The sequence below is a fragment of the Falco biarmicus genome, chromosome 1 (assembly GCF_023638135.1).
Source record: "Falco biarmicus isolate bFalBia1 chromosome 1, bFalBia1.pri, whole genome shotgun sequence".
NCBI classification, from domain to species: domain Eukaryota; kingdom Metazoa; phylum Chordata; class Aves; order Falconiformes; family Falconidae; genus Falco; species Falco biarmicus.
Window position 1 is genome coordinate 108,092,802 of NC_079288.1, and position 22,665 is coordinate 108,115,466.

Genomic DNA, 22,665 nt, shown 5'->3' on the forward strand with positions numbered 1-22,665 from the left:
ACCTTAAACCTACCTGGAATTTTCGGCCTTGTTTAGGGCTGCAGGAGCTCATGGGCACTCTCCACAGGTGGTGGATTCCCGAGGCAAGAGAGATCAGAGTGCATTGAACCTGTTCTGCAGATAGAAACACCCCTTTTCTCTTTTTTTGTAGCTGGACCTGAGGCAATTCAGGCAGAGATCTGTAGGACTCAAGTGGTGATACCAAACTAGATTCTAGAATCTTCATTCTGAAGTCTTTTCTCCTCTGCAGACTTTCTGCAAGTTTTGGTTTTTTTTACATTTTCACTTAGTCCTCTTCCACCAGATAATCTTTCTGTTCTCTTCCTTTTGTCCTTGGCTCCTTTCCCTTCACCTTAACAAATTTTCTCTCATTAGCTAACAAATTCCTGACACAGATCCATAAATTTAAATACCAAACTTTTAGGTGAAGAGCTTTGGTCTCCCTGGAACTAACCTGAAGTTTAGCAGCCGTTATGCTTTTCAGTCTGTTCCTGCATTATGTAGAATTGTAGAATGGCTTGGGTTGGAAGGGACCTTGAAGATCCTCTAATTCCACCCCACTGGCCATGGACAGGGGCACCTTCCACTAGACCAGGTAGTTCCAGGGATGGGGCACCCCTAACTTCTCTGGGCAGCCTGTGCCAGTGTCTTATCACTGGGATTTTAAATCTTTTTTTCCCTAATACCTAATCTAAATCTGCCCTCTTTTAGTTTAAAGCCATTACCTTGTCCTATTGCTACATGTCCTTTTAAAAAGTCCCTCTCCAGCTTTCTTGTAGGCCCCCTTTATGTACTGGAAGGCCCTATAAGGTCTCCCTGGAGCCTTCTCTTCTCCAGGCTGAACAACCCCAACTCTCTCAGCCTGTCTTCACAGGAGAGGTGCTCCAGCTCTCTGGTCATCTTCGTGGCCCTCCTCTGGGCTCATTCCAACAGGTCCATGCCTTTCTTATGTTGGGGGCTCCAGTGCTAAACACAGTACTCCAAGTGAGATCTCATGAGGGTGGAGTAGAGGGGAAGAATCACCTCCCTCGACCTTCTGGCCAGGCTTCTTTTGATGCAGTGCAGGTTATGGTTGGCTTTCTGGGCTGCAAGCGCACATTGCTGGGTCATGTTGAGCACCAACACCCCCAAGTCTCTAACTCCGCTTGTTTGTTCCCCATGCTATGTGTGTTTGCATAGAGGCATTTAAGGTGGGCCCCAATGAAGCTGACTTACTGGCTGGAGTGGCTGGAACCCTTTGTGCTGCTCTTCAGGTGCTCTCCTGCTGACCTGCAATCCCTCTCCAGGGTCTGGGCATCTCTTGCTAGCGCTGGCATCAAACTGGTAGGAGTGGGATGGATCGAGGTTTCCTTCCCCAGGACTTTAGCTTAAAGCCTTCTTCACCAGCTTGGCAAGCCTATGACCAAAAATCCTCTTCTCCTTCTCTGACAGATGGACATCTCCTGCAGGATGATGGACATCTCTGACATCCTTGTACCTCAGTTTCCCAGATTACTGAACTCTGATATCACCGTCAGAGGCTGTAATATTTTCTGGGCCTCTGCTCTTCAGACAACTGATTAACTGAAGCAAGCAGTTTCTGCGTTACCCTGGGCACGAGAATCAGTGGTTATCTCCTGATAATTGTTTGAGTGGTGGAAGCCCATTCTGAACCTCATGTAATCCTCATAACATCTGGGCACAATGTAACTCTTAATTTCTTCTCCCTCATGTACTGTAGTTTATTAGAATGTGTGCCCTAGATTGGAGCCATGGCTTTTACATTTTTAATATAAATTCACCCAGTTATAGTCATCAGCATGTCCAGATGACAACTTTGAAATGTCAGTGGAACTCTTGAGTTCCTTGTATGGACTCTTTTTTTAACTCCTTTTTTTTAAAATATTTTTTTTGTTGTTTTTAACTTAAATGCACCATAGTGAATACTGACCCTTTTTTAAAAAGTCTGGCATAATTACATAATGCAGTTTATTACACAGGTAGCTCTATCTCTGTCTTTTTCCAGTCTTTGACTTTGCAACCTTAGAATTTTTAATATTTACGTGTAATGCAAATACAGGTTTTATATGGTGATTTTATTAATGAGATGCTAAGATTGTACTCATAAGGACTACGATCAAGAAAACCAAGACCTGACTTGGCATATGAACTGCATTTCAATCCTATTATACATATGCCTTAAGGTTCAATCTTCTATTGCTCAGTCTAATACTGTTAAGGGCACATAATATGAACAATGCAGCCAAATATCTTTTAGAACACTGTTCAATTTACTAACAATTTATTTCTGATATCAGTGCAGCATGTGAAGAATAATCCTCAGGATGTCAAATACAAAATGAAGAATGGGTCTGATTTCTCATTTGTGCTGTAAGTGAAAGTCTAGGTGCAGATTAGAAATGAACCAAACTATAGTATGTTATCTAGGATCTTACATTGTGATTTGGAGCTATCTGTGTGCTGCTGCTTATTTTCTCGTTTACCATACAAGTTGTGCTACCCACTGCAAGTGTAAAATAATTCTGCTTTCTTCCAAATCTTCCATGAAGTGGATGTCCCAAGTTGAAGAAGCAAAGATATCTTTTATGCTTTGTCCCTTTTTACAAAAATATCTGTATTTAGATGATCTGTATTTGCTTTTTCTATTATATCCAAATAGTGTGTATTTTTTCAGTGGAAAAATTAATAGGGGAAAGATATTTTGACCTCTCTCAAATCTGGTCATTGAACAAAGGAACTTAAAGAGGTTTCTGTGCTTTTAGTGATAATTCCATTTATACAAAGATCACATCTATCATCTCTTTGATTCTGTTTAAACATTATGTGTGATGGGAGCTTGCATGTGGAATTTAGCTGTTTGGTACTTGTAGTGATGCCTATTCATTCTAATACAAGGTCTCTTTTGCTTGAAAAATGCTTGATTCAGAAAAAAACTTTTGAGGACCTTGGTGTCTACTGCTGTTTTTTAGTCTGACTACAAAAATTGCCATGTGGTTCCATTGTGCCTGTGCAGGTGAGTGAGTATATCTAGCTTGCATTTATGGATGTTTATATTTTAGATCTTTCACTTTTTAAAATGTGAAATCACTTGCTCACAGATAGAGAAACCATTAAAACTTGTCTTTCTTACAGTTGTCTTTGTCCTTGTCCTAAGGAAACAAACCTTTGTTTCCTTTGGACCTCGTCTTTTATGATGCATCATGTGGGGTGGTCAAAAAGGTGAGCATGGTGAACCATGGGAGAGAAGAGGAAGGGACCTGAATTAGTGTTTGATAAACACTATTCAGTTTTGTTATTCACTATTCAGAAATTCAGTATTCAGTTATGGCTATGCTGTGGTTCACATGCTGCTGATCAAATGGCATTTGATTTTAGATGAAGTCTTAATATTTTTCTTTCTTAACCACAATTGACTAGTGGGATTCAGTCTGGCAAAGTCCCTGGTGTTTGTTTTATTGTTTACTTGCAGGCTGATATCTTAATATAGATTTTGTAGGGGAAAAAAATCCCATCTTGCCACAGTTGTGTTTAACTTCATCAAAGAATTATAAAGCTAATGGATCAACAGTTCTATCAGACTTTTTTTATAAAGCCAAGGTTGTGGAGAATTCCTATACAATGGAAAGTTCATATTTCTTTTTTAATTAATCCAAAGGGAGTGTATTGGGATGATATTGGAATACATCAATGCAGTGTTGGATGACTTGGTATTCACTACATATTAACACTGCAAAAAAGGAAAATGTAACTTCAAGGCTGGTCTAAGAAAATAAGGTCAAATGAATAGCTAGAAGGTTAAGCTGATTTACCGAGTAGGATAAAAGATACTTTTTAATTTTCAAAGGGGATATACCCAGAGTAAAGATGGAACAGTTTTCAAGCAACAGAAAATATCTGTTGTATAAATAGGAGTTGGATTTCACAGAAATTACTTACAGCAGGTCTTTAAAATGCTTACTTCTTTTTTTTTTTCTTTGACAAGTATGATGATTAGACTACACTCATTTTTAGCAAATGTACTGAAAGCCATATTTATGTCATTCCTGCTAAGTCTTTCAGCCTGGTATTACTTGATGGATAAGTATGTCTGATGCTTGGAGCCTGCCTCTTGGCACAGGCATGCAGGTGTAAGCTAGGATAGATGAATACAGCCTTCAGGTAATAGATAAGCAAATCTCTTTCAGTCCTAGTTTCACTGATGAATACAGTACTCAGTGAGACTGAGGAACATTTGCAATATCTGATATTTTAGCTTCTTGTCAGAAGAATGAAACCTGAAACATATTGTTAGCTACCAGAAAGACTGGCACACTAAAGAGGAGCCACCCGGACTGAGCCACTGGGGAATCTGAGGATGAGTGTGCAAATGAATTCACGCTGTTGTCCCACATAACTGGGGTTGAGTGTCAGTTGTTTGGTGTCTGGCACATTGTAGCAAGGTCTCTCCCCTAAGAGAAAATCAATGTCTTTCAGAGAACGTGCATAGGAACAGGAGGCATGCTTTTCTTTAAAGGCACATCTCCTCCAGCTTTGTTAGGGCCACTGCCTCTAAATGTGTGAGGTCCAGGCTCAGTGTTCTCCACCTGAGGAGGCTCAAACGGCTGTCTCTCTGTAGAACGTCCAATGCTATTTGGAACTGGAGCAACAGGAGTAACTTACTGCCAACCCTGCTGAAGCAGACACACACTACAAAGATTTCACTGGGCTCAGAAGAGAGTCAGAGTAAGCCTAGTTTAAAGCAGCAGGGAAGCCTGAAATCTCACACCTGCTTCACAGAGCATCACTGTATTTTACACAATGGTATTTCGTTTTGAGGTCACAGTTATTAGACACTGAAGATAAAGCTCTAGATACCGCAGGCAGGGCTGACACTGCCCCTTTCCTTTTTCCCCATGCCCTACTTCGTAAATAAGAACATCTGAAGCTTCCCATTTTATGGCCCTATTTAACATGTTTGCAATTCTCTCAGACTTCAGCTGCGTGGGTTGAATTTCTTCGCCCAGGTAGCTTTTTGTTCTGGGACAGGCATTTACCTCTTCCTGTGCAAACGTTTCAAAAGCTGGCTTTCAAACTATTGTGGCTTGCACATGGTCTGCAGCGAGTTTAGTAACTGATAGCTCTGAACAGCTGTTCCTGGGTGTCTGTGCTGCTTCCTCGCCATTCTGAGTGCCTCTCAAACATCTGATGTGGGTCAGCTTCAAAGAGTGACTGACGTCCTTCAGCTCAAAGCCTGCACTGCAGTGGGACCACACAACAGGACAGAAAACTGGGATCCAGAGAGAACACAGAGAGAAACTACCTGACTGTAGTTCAGGGGAGAAAAAAGCTACACAGATGTGAAGATCCATGAAAGAGACATGGGCAAGAAATTTGTCAGCAGAAAACATGGTAAAAAAAAATCCATTTGACTTGTGATGGCCCCCCAGAGGATTCGTTCCATAACTTTCCCAGGGACTGAAGTATGACTGATGGGCCTGTGGTTTCCTGGATCCTCCTTTAAGCTCTTCTTGTAGATGGGGGTGACATTAGCCTTCTGCCAGTCTTCTGGGATGCCCCCCAATCTCCATGACTTCTCAAAGTCAAAATATTATATTAGCTGAAGTAATACTGACAATGGTTTATTGCCAAAGCTGACAATTTTCATGTGAAAATTTGTTTTCACAACCTTCCAAAGTTTTTTTTTTTTAAAAAAAAAAAGTCAGTGTTTCCTTGTTTCTCTTTCCTTTCTGTTCACTCCTGTAACCTTCCAGTGATTCCTTTAAAGGGGCTACAAATTGCTGAAACTCCATTTCCTCCATGGCAGAAAGCACATTGCCGGCATTCAGCATTTTCCTCTTCCCCTTTATGGCAACGTTATTTGCACACAATGTTGCATAAAGCACAAACACACTTGCCGCTCAAGGTATGGTGCTCCAAGCTTCTTTGGAAATGTCATTCAATTATTTTTAATGTGAATATCACAACAAATTTAAAAAATGTGAACACAACCGTACTTGAAAGTACTATAAGTAATTAGTAGGGTGAATGATATACTAGACAAATTTCTAAGAAAAAAATGACATTTCTGTAAATAAAGTGCTCTGGACACTGTATTTCAATCTCTAACTGCAACATGTCTATGTTCCACCATGGTTTTGACATAGTAGTTGTAGATCAACAAACTCAGTGTTGACTCATTATGTTTGTATTATATTATTGCTCAGTAGTCAAAACACTTTATGAAGTACACTTTTATATGCTTTTATATTTTTCAAATGTCTTTGTCTCAGACCTTTAATTATGTAAGTAATGTTTGAAGTTGCTGCTAGTCTCTGGGCCCTGAGTCAACAACTTGCCTCTAGTTAAGGACAAAAAAAAAAAAAAAAAAAGTTCTGGTTCTAATTTCTCTTTCCTAACCCGAGAGATAAATCTTTTTCTTGCTGAACTTCATAACAAATCCCATGTTACCACAAAAAAGAGATGGAAACTTGATTCTCTTATATATAAATTTGACATATACGTATATCTTTTTTTATTCAGCCTCACTCCCTATCACAATTCAGGCAAGAGTAATGCCAGTGCTTTAGATCCCTACTTTAATATGCAATATAGGATTATATTGGGCAGAGTTCAAGACACACTGGCTATTCTTGAAATACCTCAGTGGGCAAATACTCAGTGTTCTGAGTTTGTAGCATTTATTTTGCATTGGTTCTCTATCTGCCTAACTGCACATTCCAAGAAGCTGATTTTTGCAAGCAAGATTTAATGATTTTTTTAAATTAATATTTCAAAAACTTCTACTGCTACCCCATAACATGACATTCATCTTAGGTAGCTTTAAAAATGAAAAGCTGTTTTCTCACCTTAACTTACTGGACAGCTGATAGCACCTGGACAAGATGAGAGGAATTTTATTTTGGAGATGCCTGTCTTCCCTTATGGCTGCAGAAGGAGTCCTAGCACCTACATTAGCTTTATGTAAACCAAAAATTTTTGATACCTAAGTTTGGTGAACAAACCCACTTTTCTTTGATTACACGTAAATTACTTACTGCTTTTGTAGCTTTAAGAAAAACAGACTTTTTTTCCTGAGCTGATCCAGTTAATTTGAGCCCTTTCAAGTTAATTCAAATGTCCCTTAAGTTCTGAAATTTGGGCCAGTCATTACTTCTAATGTGTCTTCTACTTTCCTTTCTTTATTTTGTTTAGTTTAATTTTTGTCTTTGTAAAAAAAATGCTGGCAACTTTTTGCTAAACCAGTAACTAATATTAATTTTAGAAGAAACTATATCCAGATAGTAAGTTCTTAATTTTTCTTCTTGGAGGGTCACACAAAAAAAACCAGACCTTTGTTCCCAATTCACCATTTGGTATTTCTGTACTTTGCAGCTCTTCAAATAAGCTGGCAGTTAAACTCTTGCTAAAAGTCCTACTTTGTGTCTTTGTACTTCATTTTGTCTAACATTTCAATAGATTTTTGTAGGAATTTAAGGGTGGACACATCTATATTGGCTGTACTTTTTTAGTGACAAATGATGTTTTCATTCAGCTCCATTGCTAAGAGATAATTCTAGGACGTATATGTAATAATTTGAGGAGTTTGCAGCTGTTGAGGCAATCTAGTTATTTCTGTGCTGTGATATAATTTTATTTTTCTTTTATTAGGCTTCCATTGTCTGATGATAAGTAGAAGTAAATCCTTATGAACAATGGAAGTATTTTAGAATAAAAGACTCTTGTAATCAGTATCCTCCTTTACAATACATAAAACTATTCAGTTTCTACTTGGAGACTTTGGATTTTAACTGAAGCAGAAATCCATATGCACCAAGCTGTGCATGGTAAATTACTGTATCTCAGAAAAGATGCATCTTGGAAGAACTATAAAATAAAAACATTAAGATTTTTTGCTTATGAACAGCAGTCTTCTTGCTGGTTCACAGAGTCATGTCAGGCCCAGTTTGGTATTTTTCTAAGATCTCAATAGCTACTTAAAATTATTGAAAGGACATGTAATTATCCTTGTTGGTTTGGTATTGTTTAAGCTTTTAATTAATTTAAATGGCTTCATTACTGTATTCACTGTTATTCATCTTTTTCCCTGCTATCTTTAGATGAAAGCAGACAATGAAGAATTAGGAAGCTTATATATAAAGAAATTAAAATTTGATGATCAAAATTCCTCTGCATCATATAAGTAAATCAAGGCAGTTTAATATTTCCTCTGAAAAGAAAATACCTAGATGCAAAATGATCATATTAGATTAATTGGTAAAGTAGATAGCTATTATAGCTGGTTTTTAATTAATTAATCCTGGATATATTGAATGGAAAATACTGAATTACTCTGATTCCAGAAGACTGGAGGTTAGCCAGTGTGACATCCACCCACAAGAAGGGCCAGAAGGAGGATCCAGGGACCTACAGGCCTGCCAGCCTGACCTCAATCCTGGGGAAGGTTACAGAGCAGATAGGCTTAAGCGCCATCACACAACATGTGCAGGACAACCGGGGGACCAGCCAGCAGGGGTTCATGAAAGGAGGTCCTGCTTCATGGACCTGATCTCCTTTTGTGACGAGGTAACCCACTTAGTGGAAGAGGGAAAAGCTGTGGATGTCTACCTGAACTTTAGTAAAGCCTTTGACAGCATCTCCCACAGCATTCCCTTGGAGAAGCTGGCTGCTCATGGCCTGTACATGTGCGCTCCGGGCTGGGTAAAAGGCTGGCTGGCTGGCCGAGCCCAAAGGGGGGTGGGGAATGGAGCCACATCCAGCTGGCGGCCGGGCACACGGGGTGTTCCCCAGGGCTCAGCGCTGGGGCCGGTCCTGGTTCGTGTGATCTGGGTCTGTGATCTGGGCGAGGGGATCGAGTGCACCCCCAGCGAGTCTGCAGCCAACACCCGGCTGGGCAGGGGTGCTGATCTGCTGGAGGGCAGGAGGCTCTGCAGAGGGGTCTGGGCAGGCTGGATCCACGGGCCCAGGCCACTTGGATGAGGTTCCACAAGGCCGAGTGCCGGGTCCTGCCCTGGGGTCACACCGGCCCCACGCAGCGCTCCAGGCCGGGGCAGAGCGGCTGGGAAGTGCCTGGGGGGAAAGGGCCTGGGGGTGCTGGTGGGCAGCCGGCTGGGCATGAGCCAGCACCGTGCCCAGGTGGCCAGGAGGGCCAGCAGCATCCCGGCTCGTGTCAGCAACAGCGTGGCCAGCGGGACCAGGGCAGTGACCGTCCCCCTGCACTGGGCACTGGTGAGGCCGCCCCTGGAATCCTGTGTTCAGGTTTGGGCCCCTCGCTGCAGGAGGGACACTGAGGGGCTGGAGCGTGTCCAGAGACGGGCAGCGGGGCTGGGGAAGGGGCTGGGGCACAAGTGTTGTGAGGGGTGGCTGAGGGAACCAGGGGTGTTTAACCTGGAGACAAGGAGGCTCAGAGGTGACCATCTCACTCTCTGCAGCTACCTGAAAGGAGGTTGTAGTGAGGTGGATGTTGGTCCATTCTCCCAGATATCGAGCACTAGGACAAGAGGAAACGGCCTCAAGCTATGCCAGGGCAGGTTTAGGTTGGATATTAGGAAAAATGTCTTCACTGAAAGGGTTGCAAAGCATTGAAACAGGCTGCCCAGGGAGGCAGTGGAGTCCCCGTTGGATCACCACCCTGGAGGTATTTAAAAGACTTGTAGATGCGGTGCTTAGGGACATGCTTTAGTGACGGACTTGGTGGTACTGGGTTAACGGTTGGACTTTAGGATCTCAATAGTCTTTTCCAACCTAAACAATTCTATGATTCTTCTTAGAGTGCAGAATGGTCATACAAAGTGATTGCTTCCTCAGAAATGTTAGTGTTGGTCCTTATATTTGATGAGACCAGTGATCATTAATTAGATGATCACAATTTTCTTATAGGGACAGACCTATTCTAGAAGTCTGGAGACATGACCTGAAGTCTAAGTACATCACTTTTTGAACCTTGCACTTGGCAATACTGGTGTCTTTACTATCACCTCCATTCTCTGTCTTCTTTCTTTCCTGTAAACAAAAGCTGAACTGTAAGCAAATTAATTAATTGAACATTAGAAATTCTGCTTTGGTGACAGAAAATTGAGTTGAGTGGGATTAACTGAAATATAAAAAACCCCACATAAAATATGGGCTCAATCTCTTGTTTTGTATGCTGAGTTGCATCTTAAGAATAGAAATTTGTCAGAACCATGGCTGTTGCCTAACAAGAAAAGTTTGAGGTGTTTCAATATTTTTCAGCTTAGTTTTAGACAAAATGAGAAGCCTGTGTTCTATGGAAACATTATCTGTAGGACCACTTGCCCTAAGAAAGTGATCTGAATATTTCATAGACACCCATTTGCCCCAAACCAGTTTTAAATTCTACACATTTCAGGAACCTGCTGTAGTTTTTATATGTATTTTGGCCCAAGAGTCTATATCATAGTCTTTTTATTACATCTAGGAAGAAAAAAACATGAACAAAGTGAGCTTTTGTTTACATGTGGCTATTTTCAGTCTTGCAACAGGGTCCCCCAGTATAGTTATGTCAAATTAACAGATATCATTGTTGCGTAAGAATGACTTCACTGCTTTGCTGACAGTACCATCCTGACATGAATAGAGATGTTCTCTATCCTCTTGCATACAATCCACTCTCTTCAGCAGATGTAGATAAAAGTGTCTGAAATGAAGAATTTTTTGTTATCTTCATAAATGGCTAAATTAGGAACTGACCTTCCTGATTCTCATCTGACCTTCTTTACAGCAAGGATCATGAATTTCATCCAGTAACATCTTCTTCAGATCTTTCCCAAGCCTTTACAACAGTTAGCAGAAGTCCAGATGTTCAGATAAGTAACAAAGCCTCCCTTGGCTTTAAATTAAATTAAACTAAATTAAAATTACATAATTTGCTTTTCATCTAGCAATATGAGGTATAAGCCATTGTTTCAGGAGCTCCTGTACAGTATGGAGAGAAGATATATATTAATGTAATTTTTAGAACTGATGTATTAAGCAAAAATCTAGAATGTTCAAAGTTAAGAATAGAAAGGTGCTGATATTTTGAAAAAAAATATTATATTTCCAGACTATTGTGATAAAATTAAATGAAATTAAAGTGAGCATAGAAGGCAGATGACTGAATTATGTTTATCTTGAGCAATGCTATGAAATGTTTCCCTAAAACTAAGCTAAACCTCACCAGAAGACCTAGACATCAGAGTTGCTGGCCAATGTAATTGTAGCAAAAATCCCAAACCCTTTGCTTTAGGTGTAGCTAATAGAGGAATATTGTACTTTATCCAAGTCCTTTGATTTGTTTCTGTGATATATCCAAGTGTGAAAAATGCAATTTAGTTAAATTTATTAACTTCAGGATCACACAAGCTTTCGCTGTGCCACCATGCTTCTGTCATGTCATGTTCCCTTCCCTCTGGTCACTGCGATACGAACACAAGAATATGCTGCAGAAAATGAAAGAGTCCATTGTCTCAAAATGTTGGTGCCCATACAAAGCCTGACATGGGAACATAAGTTAACTGCTAGTGGCTCCCAAACAGCCATGGATTTGTAAGTTAAGCACTTGTTAACCAGAGTACATGTGAAATAAGAAATACAGATGTAAATGACAGTATATTTTGTTACCAGTTCTTGCTCTTTATTTTTTATTCCCTTAAATCTTTGCTGAAGGCATAGAAAAGAAGTCTGGTGCATAATTTAATTGAGACTACCTTGCAATAATTAAGTCACTGAATGTGAGAGAGATAAATGTTTAAAAACCCTGATATTTTTTCTTGATAATTTTCTTAATGTAGCTGTCAAGAGGACTACTTGGGTACTTGTATTTCAGTTGATATAAATTGCATCTCCTGTTCAGTTTCATCCCCCAAACAGCCCAGAAAATCAATACTCCAAATGCACAGTATGATAAATTGTAGGGGTTAGGCAGTAGAAACAGCAAAGATTCTGAAAACTTCAGTAAAAGAAAGGCAATGATAATGCACTGCAAAGTACAGAATTCATTGAATTGGGTAGGAGGAAGAGGGGGTAACAGTTCTTAGCTAAATTCAAAAGAAATATTTTCTTGTGGGAATTGGCATTTTATTTATAAACTTCTGAAGTCCTTTTTTCTATATAATTTATCCTGCTAGTCAAATTTCTGAATTCATCAGGTCAGATATACTGACCTGCTCACAAATAATTTTCTTAATGAAGTTATCTTAAAAGGAGAGGAGTAAATCTCTTGTTTCTGTAAAGCCATGATGTTTCAAACAACTTGAAAAGATACTTCTGACATAGCATAAATTTGGGAAAGACACGTAATCCCTTGATAAACTTTCAAAGTTTAAAACTACTTGAGCAATTAATACATCCTCTTATTATGGGTGAATCACAGTTTCAAAGATTTCATAATTATTCATGAGAATAGATACGCAGAAAGAATAAGCTGATTAATCATTGCTACTTTGGAGAAAAAGAAATCTAAAATTAATACGTAATCTGTTTAGGTTTTCTTGCTTCTGCTTTAATGAAAAGAAGGCCAGTATAATTTTGCCATCTGAGGAATGAGCCATCAATGTAACCGGCATTCTATCTGAATGATTTCTGGATGTGTCTGAAAGAGAATGATTGTTACTGATATCATTGATTTTTGTAAAAGTACACTAGTTGTCTTGGCAGATTCCAAGCCATTTTGGGCAATGAGCCTAAAGGCTCCCATCAGAGACTAAAGGATGTTGTGTATGGGTACAAGTGCCACTCAGTGACAGCCAGAAGGCTGGTGTGTTATCAACACTGTTTTAGTCACAAATCCAGAACATAGCACCACACAGGATACTATGAAGAAAATTAACTCCATCTGAGCCAGACCCAATACAGTAGATTTTTGTATGATTTTTAGTGGATTTTAGTAGATTTTTATACTGTGAGGTGAGAACCTCACTTTACTTTTGATCTTTAACGCTATGAAAGAAAGAGACTTCTGGGAGTAAGACGCCATGATTTTGGGAACTGAGCTTCTTCAACATTCAGGTTGTGTTTGGTCCTTGCTTTGTGTCAGTCTCATATGAATGGTCACAAGGTATTAAGTTACTTCTTTATATGTGAAAGTAGGATATTGAACTTCAGGTCTCAATTCTTGAAAATGAGTGAAACTTTGGACAGATTATTCTTAGAGAAAGGGCTGGAAATGCTTGGAGGAGAGTCCTGCATGACTAAACTACAGAGCATATGTCCTGTGTCCATGTAGCATCAACTAGCTGGCTTGAGTAACTTTCTATAGGCTGGCTAACCTCACCCTGAAGAGAATCAAGAGTGTGTGTAAACTACAGAGCATATGTCCTGTGTCCATGTAGCATCAACTAGCTGGCTTGAGTAACTTTCTATAGGCTGGCTAACCTCACCCTGAAGAGAATCAAGAGTGTGTGTAAACTACAGAGCATATGTCCTGTGTCCATGTAGCATCAACTAGCTGGCTTGAGTAACTTTCTATAGGCTGGCTAACCTCACCCTGAAGAGAATCAAGAGTGTGTGTCTGGTTTGTTCCACTGTCTCTCTTGTCAGATCAGAAACTTGCAACAAGGAGATTGTTATGAACAAGAGGCTGGAGGCCCTAAACCATCTCCGCTACTTCTGTGATCATAATCTGAAAATATTGTTGTGCATGCCAGCTTCACAACTGGCTAATGCAAAATAGAAATTAAAGTGCAGATATGTTGCCAAACGGAATGGTGCATTGTCATGAAAGAGAGGAGATTTAATTTCAGAAAAATGGCAAAAACCTGGGCCTTCTGGTTTCACTGTTCTAGAAACAGACATAAGCTCAGGAAATGCTATCCATTGAAACTGGTTGGAAAATAACTTCTTTCAAGTTGGTACACGGTGACTTGGAAAAGAAATCCTAAATATATGCAAATAATTAGCAAGAATATTGTGGTCAGAAGCTGTTTATTTTTCTATACCCACCGCTATTCCATATACATTTCTGTAAAGTTTTTGGCTCGTCTAATGTGACAGTCACCATAGTAAAGATATACTGTCGTGTTTCTGTAATAATCTGGATGGTAGATCATAAACTGCAGCTTTTGATGAAGTTATATAGCTGATCTGCATCTGTAGGTACTGTAGGAATGCAATCAGGTTGATTCACTTGGTGTTCACAGTACAAAGTAAAAATTTCAGTGATTGCTTTTAGAACATTCCAAGGTTGTCTTCAATTATTATTTTTCATCAGCAAGGTACAGTGTAAGCAAGTACTGCATTGAAGATTGCTTACGTACATAGTTTGCACTGACACTGGAGCATAAAGGTACTGCTAACCAGAAACCTTTTATCTAAAAGTTTTTTAGATAAAAGCTGTTGTTCATGAGATTAAAATAACCAAAAGTTAATATAAAAAACAACAACTTTTGTTCAGACTATGATTATCTTTTATTTCATTTCTGGCTTGCACAAAAGACTAGTATAAGGCTTAGTAGTTCAATGTATTTATGAAGTCCAGAAAGAGTCTTCAGGAAATGAGTTTTTCCTTTTCTTAGCAGAGAAGCCATAAATGGTTAACTTGCTTCCCCCAAACAAAAGAGTCTCTTAGGAATGACCCAGATCTTTTGCTTCAGAATGTAATAAAAAGGATTTTTCTTTTTTGGACAGGAATGTCCCTGTTTAAAGTCCCATCTCTCCAGCAGCAGAACCACCGAGATTATGGAAGCCCATGTGCTTCCTGGAGAAGAAGTTGTCCTCAGGCAATTTGCAGAGCCAAGAGAGCTTTATTCCCAGCAAGCACTGTCAGTAATGGATTTTGATGCTGCTTTGGGAATATTCTCAATAGAGAGTTCCTTCCAGATTTTGGGAGATTTTTCTCGATTTAGTATTTGTTTGGTTGATTCAAAAAAGACCATTCTGCATTTCAGTTCCTGCTCAAAGGAGAGTTTTGTGTGTTTTTATCCACAGCGGAACCCAGCCTTCATAAGACAAACAGTTTGATGAGGTACTTCATCGTTATTGTTATTTAGCTCACTAGATACTGGAGTATTTGTTGAACTAACCAATTTATTGTAAACTAGATCATATCACTATTATTTAAGAAAGCATTTTTATCAGCATGAGTTTGATCTACTGTTTACCACTGTTGCAAAGTAGCTGAATTTCAGGTAAGTTGCTGTGCAAAATTTAACTTCTACAGTACTAACTTAGGCTTCAATACTTAACCTGCCACTTCTGCTCAGACTGTTTTTTTGTATTCTCGTGTCTTCACATGCCTTCTCATTTCTTTGGCTAACTAAAATTATAATGTACGCAGTAGAAGTTAGCAATTGATATTCAAAATGTAATCTTTCCCTTCTCCAAGCATTTTCCCTTACCTCTACATAATTTCCTAGCACAAAACTTTTAATATCTTTTTCCTGTTAGTCCCCTTCTAGCACTGAGTATTCGTTCCTTCCCTAAGGAAAAATCCTGTCCTTTGTCACCCTTGAAGGCTCTGAGCCCCATATACCTGTTGTTTATTTTGTGGACAGGAATGCACATAGCTGGAAGCTACAGGAAAATCTGTGCTGAACACAACTCCATGGTGGCTTTGTGCAAAATCAGCCTGCAAACTGTGCTTTAGTGAGATATGGTGGTGGGCTTGTGATTACTTTCTTTGGGAGAAAGCACAGAGGATTAACATTCAGAATAGCAAAGAAGTGTTTGGAAGAGTAATGTGCACATTTTGGGAAATGTAAGTAGCCAGTTAGTGGTAAGAAAACTTGGATATCTCCTAAAAAGCACAGCCCATAAATGTACCTCCCTAAGGAAGCAGTTTTCAAGAGTCAGCATGAAAAAAGAGTGGGGCAGTAGGGGAAGCCCAGACTACAAAATACTCAAGATTGTGGTAGCAGTCTTAAATTATTTATTTTTGTTACTTAACAGAATTTACCAAAGGCGAAGAGCTGCAAGCTGTACCTGTTGTTATAAACTTGGACAGATGACTAGATAGGTACTGATCATTCACCGGGTTTCTCTTCAAGCCCTCCCAAAAAGTAATCGGCAGTGTTCAAACACAAGAGATACAATGGCTCATACCCTCATGTTCCTTTACTTTTCATTTTCTAAGGATGCAGTTTTATAGTGTGAAGCTAATCTCTGTGCAGAGCAGTTAAACCAGTGACTCTGGGATGCCAGCTGTGACACCTACTAAGAATGCTCTTGCAGACTTCATAGCTCTTGTCACTGACATGGTGGTACAGCCCCCTTCTGTATTTCAATGAACTGGTCTTGCTGTGGGGGTGAAGAGGATGGTGTTCATGAGCTGAGTGCCTCATGCCTGGGAGGTGTTCAGGCAGGCTCAAGAGGAAGGACCCCTTTGCCTGGGCCTGATGACTGCCACGACCTGAAACTACACAAGTGTGTCCTGCAGATCAGGTATTTGGCAGTTCAAAGAGTGGTTCGTGGAGTAGGGAAACATGCAGGGGACTGAGGGTGCTGCTGGAGCATCTGTTTGCTTTTGGCGCCTTGTGCACCAGCCAGGGTTGATGCATAACTTGATGTTGTATTCACTAACAGGGAAGAACCTGTTGTGGAGGTTAATCAGTGGTAGCCTTGGCTGTATTGACCATGACATAGTGGAGTCAAAGATCCTGAGGGGCATGGGGAAGGAGAGTAGCACAGTACCAGTCCGGGATTTCAGGAGAACAGACTTTAGCTAATTCAGGGACCTGGTAAGTGGGATCCCGTGGGAGGCATCTCTGAAGGACAAAGGAGTTAGGGAAAGGTGGCAGACCTCTAAAGGCAGCTTCCTTCAAGCTCAATAGTGGTTCCATCCTGATACTCAGGCAAACATTAGATTTATCAGGAGACCTGTGTGACTAAACAGCAGTACAAGGGATGTAGGAAGGTGCTACAGTGGAGGGTTACAAACCTTGCCTATATAGGAATGTAAGGTTGATGCCAGGAAAACAGAGGATGTGTAATGCTTGATAAGCCTGGTTGCCTTCTAGGTAAAAATGACTGGCTTCGTGAATGAGGGGAGAGCAGTGAATGCCATTTATCTTGACTTTACCTAGGCTTTTGATACTGTATCTGCAAGATGTTTCTATGTGTGTTAGGATATTATGGTTCTGGATGGGTGGACACCAGATGGATAAAAAACAGGGTGACTGGACTCAGATTGTGGTGGTTAATGGCTTGTGCTCTACCTGGCAGTGTAGTACTGAATGGGTCTGTACTATTACCCGTGCTGAAAATCCCTGTCAGTGAATGGAGGAGTTGGTGGAGGGCACACTCATGAAGTCTGCAGGTAGCACTGCACTGGGGCCAGCAGTTGATATGATCATGGACAGGGCTATCATCCAGAAGGACCTTGACAACCTAGAAGAATAGACCAACACTAATGTCATGAAATTTAACAAGGACAGATGCAAAAGTCCTCTATCTGGGAAGAAAGGGCCCTTGCAGTGGTGCATCTTGAGGACTGCCATGCTGGAGAGCTGCTGTGTGCAAAAGGCGCTGGGGTCCTCGTGGGCAGTGAGCTCAATGTGAGCCTGCAGCATGCACTGGCTGCAGAAGGCCAACAACCTCCTGAGCTGTATAAGCAGGAGCATGGCCAGTAACTGGAGGGAAAGGATTATCCCCTTTTGCACGGTGCTCATTAGAAGCACACATCTAGCATACTGCATCCAGTTTTGGGCTGTCCAATATAAAAGAGGCATGTAAAATGGGGGTGAGTTCAGGAAGATACCACTGAGACAGTTGAGGACTGGAGTGTCTGCACTCCAGAAGTGCTGAAGAAAGGCTGAGGGATGGGGACTTCTCAGCTCAGAAAGATATGGCTTTGAGGGTGCTTAACAGCAGCCCTCAGGTACCCACGGAGTGATTGTCAAGAAGGTAGAGTCACGATCTTCACTGTGGGAGGTTGAGAGACAATATGCATGATGTCTACTACCTCGAATTTGTTGATTTTTTTTCTGAGGCTGTCAGAAAAAAATCCTGTCTTTCATAAAAAAAAATTCTCATCACACTTCTTCCAATATTTTTACATTTTGCTGATGTTTTTGTCATAGAAATTTTGAAATATTTAGTCAAGGTTTAACTATCAACATCCTTTCCATTTATAGGAGGGGAAAAAAACTTATGAACAAGCTACTCTATACCCTGGTTTTACCTGCTTTGCTGGTGCAGATCTGAGTCTTGAGCATTTTTCTTGCCTGTGATTGCAGCTTTTAAGCTGCTCCCTGACCCTTGATGGTATGTGTACTTTCATGTTATTATTCTTTTGAAAACTGGGGCCAATGGGTGGCGGGGTAAATGGTAGATCAGCTTGGATGCTGCAGTACCATCCCAGATTCTGCCTGGCATAGGCCTGGCATGCTGGGCAAAGCTCTCACCAGATGCCGTGTTAATTTAGCTTTTATTAGTGAATTTCAGCGTGCATCTGGCTGAATATCTTGTACCAATACTTACCATATGCTGCTCTCCGTATCATAGAGTACAGTTGTTATCAGGATGAATATTCCATCTTTTTGCTGGAAAAGTAGTGGTTTGTTTTTAATGTTGAAAAAACTCAAAGAATCCTTTGTATAAAAGATGATGTTATCTGATGGTTTTGCTTAGTTCTTGAATGTTACAAACCTTGGTTGTTTTTTTTTTCTATTTAATTCATGGTAGAAAAAGACAGTAAAAAGACACAGAGGAGCAATAACTGTACCCTCTGATGGACTTTAATAACTTCAAATAAACTGACAATATGGACCAGAATATTTTACAGAACGGTGTAGATGTTCATGAAGGTATATAGTTTTATATTTATATATAGATTTATATTTATATATAGCTTGATGCATCTTTATAAATATTTCATATTGGGGACTCTATATCATCTTGGTTATGAGACAAAAATAGGAATTTAATTAATACTTGTGCTTTATTTGGTATCATAATGCCACTGCCATAATCACCACAGCTTCTCAGATTATTACCTAGTTTAGGTATTGAAGCTTAAGTTTTAACTTTAAGTTATTTAAGTTTTTTAATATTTCATAAAATATAGCCACAAAAAGAAGACTTGACAGAATATAAGGAAATTATTTGCCCAACCAATTTTCTGTAGTGAATAAGGTGGTCTTGGAAGTACATATACCTTAACGAACCCTGTGAGAAGGTAGTAGTTGCCACACACAAAGTTCATAAATCAGATGTGAATAAAACTGCTTTACCTTCAAGTATCCAAAAATGTCCAGACAAGTTGGTTACTTTGGTTAGTCTTGTGGAATAATTGCTGGAATTTAATCTTTCCTAAGAAGTGTAATGACAAGGTAAAGATTTCATCTGAGGACACCCAAATGTCCCTTTAAAAAAATGTGTGACACATTATAAATTCTGGGTAGCGACTAGAACTGGTAGCGTTTCTTAGGGTGAAAACTTGAAAGCAGATTTCTTTAAAAATGATGACTTCTATGAATGTGGAAACAAAGTAGTTGGTTCAGTGTTTTTTTTCTTTCACCTTCTCCCATGTTTTTTATTTTTCAATGGGAGGAGAAAAAGAGGAAAGATGCTTGCATGTGCATTTAAGTGTATAAGAGTGAGGGGAAAGAGAGGGTGTTTTCAGAGCAAGTTTTGAGGGTTTTTTACCATTACTGCAAAAAGAAGTGCTTTAAAACTTTTTTTTTTTTTTTGTAAGGAAGTACAAGGACTTTCATTTTTAAATAACTGAGCGTCCTTTCATTTTCAATCAATACCTACCTTGCTCTTACAGTACTCACACCTCAGAGATGGAAAGGCTCGTGAAAAAATTCATGAAAAGAATAGAAGTCCTGGTTTACGTAAGCTGAAAAAGGTGCACCTCCGCAGAGATCTGCAAGGAAGGCTTATTTCATGCTGTGCAGCTAAACTAACAAGGGAAAGTGTTCCTCCTGGTAATGAGCACAAACACCAACACATGCTGTGTGACTACTGAATGACTTGAAAAATCCTTTTGCTTCAAATGCAATGCAGGGCCTTGGCTGAAGTCACTGGGATGGCACGGATGTATGAGTGAAGAGCCTGCACATGACATCCCTTGCCCCATACATGGTATTCACCCTTCTGCAGAGATCAGAGTCTCTTTTGACCTAAGCAGTGGCCGATTTTCTGTGAAAATGTAAAGGGAAAACTTGGTAATGCTTTCCCCTGCCTCCCCTCTGCCCTGTTCCCCTTGGTGAGGAAAGAGTGCATAAGGAATGGAGTTTGAAGGGCTGGAAAATGGGGAAGTGAGTCTGATTTGTCCCAGGCTGGACTTCTCTTGACTCAGTGTTCTGGACTGTGTCACAGAGGTGAAATCACCGAGGACAACTTGGATAGCATGCTTAGATGTGATCCTTTTAATGCCCTAGAACCTTTAGCTTAAAACATTGTTAGGAGTTCCACTTTACTTCCAAAAAATAACTAATTTGAAAAATAGGCCATTACTTGTTGTCCAAACTGTAATGAACAGTGTTCACCATTCTGTTTGGAAACCCCTGTAAAAAAGATAAAAAAAGTAGATTTTTACAAAAAAAAGTTTTTAAAATGCAAATTGCTTAATAGGAGAATATTTTAATTTAATCTAAAGGTGAAGCTCTGACATACAGTGGGGGATTTGGATTCAAGACATATTGCTGTATATTCACTCACTGCCTCAGGAGGCACTTTTGTTGTGACAAATTTGGGAGTGCTCCAATCACTCCTGCCTAGCCTCCTTGCATTCACTGCCTGCTGTTTAAGAATGTGCATAGGAAGGTATCACTGCTGCTAACAGGAAGCCTATGGAGGGATAACCAGTACAAGAGGTTGTAGGGGTGGCATGCTAGGACATTCAGCTCCACAGTCCCAAAAGGTGAGGACTCAGCTCCCAGCATGGGGAGCGGTCAGGCCGCTGCCAATTCTCCCAGTCTATGAGCGAGTACCAGGAGTGTTGCTCAATATCCCACCACTTACTGCATGGGTGTGAATAATTTGTGCTGCAACTTTAGGAGAGCCCTTCTTGCCCCCACCTCTCCCTCCATTTGATGTTTTAGGAAGTACTGTTCTTGTCTTCTCACCTTCATTGCACAAGCAACTGAAACAAGTGGACCTATATAGAAGGTATATACGCATAGGATTTCAGTGTACAAATTTTGATTTATAAGAACAGTGGTTTCACATTCTTTAATAGCCTTTTCCAGACTTCTACTGACTTGTCCATCAAATGAAAAAAAAATATTCAGACTGATCCCTTTTCTAATAAGATTTAGAGATTATGTCTTTTTAAAAAATGTTGTTTCAAGATGTTGTCTTTAAGATGCTCTAGACTATCACTTTTAAAATGGAGTTGATGTTTGAAAGTTGTTTTTTTTTAAATGCACTGGACTTCTTATGCAACTATTTTGAATATTGCAGTATGAATTGTGCCAAAGAACTGTAATAGGTGACCAAATGTCCATCAGATTTTTCTGTAATTATCACCATTACATTTGAGCATTGGAAGGAGGGTAGGCTCAGATGCTTTGGAGGCCTTTTCCAATACTGTTTTTTAGAATCTGACGGCTTATCATGATGTCATGCCTGAGCTAAATAGCACAGCTTTTCTGCAGTTCATGTGTCCGTTCATTCAGGACTCTGAGGTGGATTTTCTGATGATTTTTTCTTTCTTGTGTGACACTTCTGAGATGAACAATTTGTATGGAATACTTTAATATTCCTGAGGCTGAAAGCCAGCCCTAGTCTTTCCATGTGCATCTAGTATTATGTTTCTTTTTTATAATCCATTAATACAAGTACCAGAAGATAGAAGCAGAGACAGTGTGAGCCATGCTGAAAATAAAATAATAATAATTAAAAAAAAGACCAACTTAAGGAGGCAGATATTTTTGAAGTATAATGTCCGAATGAACAATTATGTTCATAAAAAATTGTGTGTCTTTGCTTTCACTAATTACCATGTAAACTGATCTGCCTTTTTCACTACTTGGGTCAGAAAATGCACACCATGCATAGAATTGTAAGACTTTTAGGTACAGATACACACCTGTATAAATATGTACACCTGTGTCCTGTCTCCTCTAAAGGGGGGGTGTTTTGCTGTATCTGAATCTCTGTTATGTATAATTGTATATGGATATGTACAAACAAATCACAACACACTTCAGGAAAGAAATGAGCAGTGAAATTATGTAACTGTTCTCATTCACTATTTGCTATGCTAAGTACTTTTCATTTCAGTTTTCTTAACTGGAGTGAAATATAATCTACAATAATACCATACAGTTTAAACTTCAGAAATATCGTACTTGCTTTGAACAAGAAGGTCTCATTTTATAACAGTATTTTAATATAGTCTTCTCTTGCCTTGACTTGTATGATCTGGTTTAATGGGTCTGAATCTTAACATTGCACAAGTATTTTATATAACAATAGAGCCCTAACTGGGAAAAGTTTGCTGGGCTTTAGATTGTATTAGTAATAACTGCAGAGATCTTACCAGCTCTTTTACTACCTGTAACATGAAACAAGGATATAAATAAATTATTTAACTACAATTTCTTATATGTTTTCCAGGCAAATCTGAAATAGAAACATTACCCATGGCCAGACTCACTACCTTTTTGTCATGTCAGAATTCTCTGGTAAGTAGATTTTTTTAAAAAAGTAGTCAATTTTTCTGTTATTGCCTTCTAAAGCATTTGGGAGTCCAACAACCAAATAAATGCAGGGGAGGCTCAC

The 22,665-nt window shown here is 39.7% G+C and overlaps 1 long non-coding RNA gene across 2 annotated transcripts in view; it reads left to right on the forward strand.

Moving 5' to 3' along the window:
• LOC130158197 (uncharacterized) overlaps positions 1–22,665 on the forward strand; it is a 144,354-nt gene that overhangs the window by 23,841 nt on the left and 97,848 nt on the right. Inside the window, exons 1-3 of one of the 2 annotated variants that reach the window (XR_008825201.1) lie at positions 17,760–18,195; positions 19,703–20,019; positions 22,501–22,568. This is a non-coding gene — a long non-coding RNA (uncharacterized LOC130158197). Of the gene's footprint in view, positions 1–17,759; positions 18,196–19,702; positions 20,020–22,500; positions 22,569–22,665 lie in introns of those variants that run through there. The other variant, XR_008825202.1, reaches the window with a different exon arrangement.